General features: G+C 43.3%; 1 non-coding gene across 1 annotated transcript; it reads right to left on the bottom strand.

The window, feature by feature from the left end:
* Nucleotides 1–629: 629 nt before the first annotated feature.
* TRNAA-UGC (transfer RNA alanine (anticodon UGC)) lies at nucleotides 630–702 on the bottom strand. The gene has a single exon. It is a non-coding gene; the product is annotated as a tRNA-Ala (tRNA).
* Nucleotides 703–902: the final 200 nt, after the last annotated feature.

Raw genomic sequence — 902 nt, 5'->3', positions numbered from 1 at the left:
CGTGGTAAAAATTAATGTTGATGCCGCCTTTAAGCCTGAAACCTTGTCAGGTGCAACGGGAGCTATTGCTCGTGACGGACGAGGAAAATTTATTGCGGCGGCAACATGGTATATACCTCAAGTCGCCAGTGTTGATTCAGCGGAGATGACAGCGATCAGGAATGGGCTATACTTAGCTGGGAAAATTGGATAATAGCTTTGTGGTGAAACTAGTGCAAAATCCAGATGCATATGTGGGGCGTGACGTTGCTACTGTACTGGAATGCAAGCAATTATCTATGGACTTTGCGACTGTGGAGTATTCTCACTGCCTACGTGAAGCAAATATGGTGGCTCATGAGTTAGCACAATGTTCCTTTAGAGAATATTCTTCTATGTTTTGGGATTCTGTCATTCCTGACTTTATTTCTCACTCTTATGTAAACGATCTCGCTATTATTTGAGGAATAAAGTCAATTATGTCTCAAAAGCGGTGAAAAACACTACAAAAGAATTGGAGAAGCTCGGCTCAAACAAAATTAAAGCCCAACAGAGAGGCGTAGGTCTATTAATTAAGGCCCAACACGGGCCCAATGTTTCTAAAGGCCCAACTGACACACAAAACGGTGGCACAAAAACAACAAAATAATTGGAGATGCGGGGGATCGAACCCCGTGCCTCCCGCATGCAAAGCGGGCGCTCTACCATTTGAGCTACATCCCCGTTAATGCTAAATACTCTTCATTACTACTCCGTATTAAGGATTTCCATAATACCTCTGATCTGCTTATCAGAGGAATAGGCAGCAGGGTAGTACTGGCATAGGAATACACGCTCCCAAGAGTGACTGAGTGAATGTGTGTGTGTGTGTGTGTGTGTAAGTAATCCAGTGAATTTTGTTCTGGCAATTGTAACACAAAAAG

This window comes from Aegilops tauschii, chromosome 3 (genome assembly GCF_002575655.3).
Source record: "Aegilops tauschii subsp. strangulata cultivar AL8/78 chromosome 3, Aet v6.0, whole genome shotgun sequence".
NCBI lineage: Eukaryota > Viridiplantae > Streptophyta > Magnoliopsida > Poales > Poaceae > Aegilops > Aegilops tauschii.
Note: the sequence above shows the minus strand (reverse complement) of the source record. Positions and strands in the feature narration are given on the sequence as shown.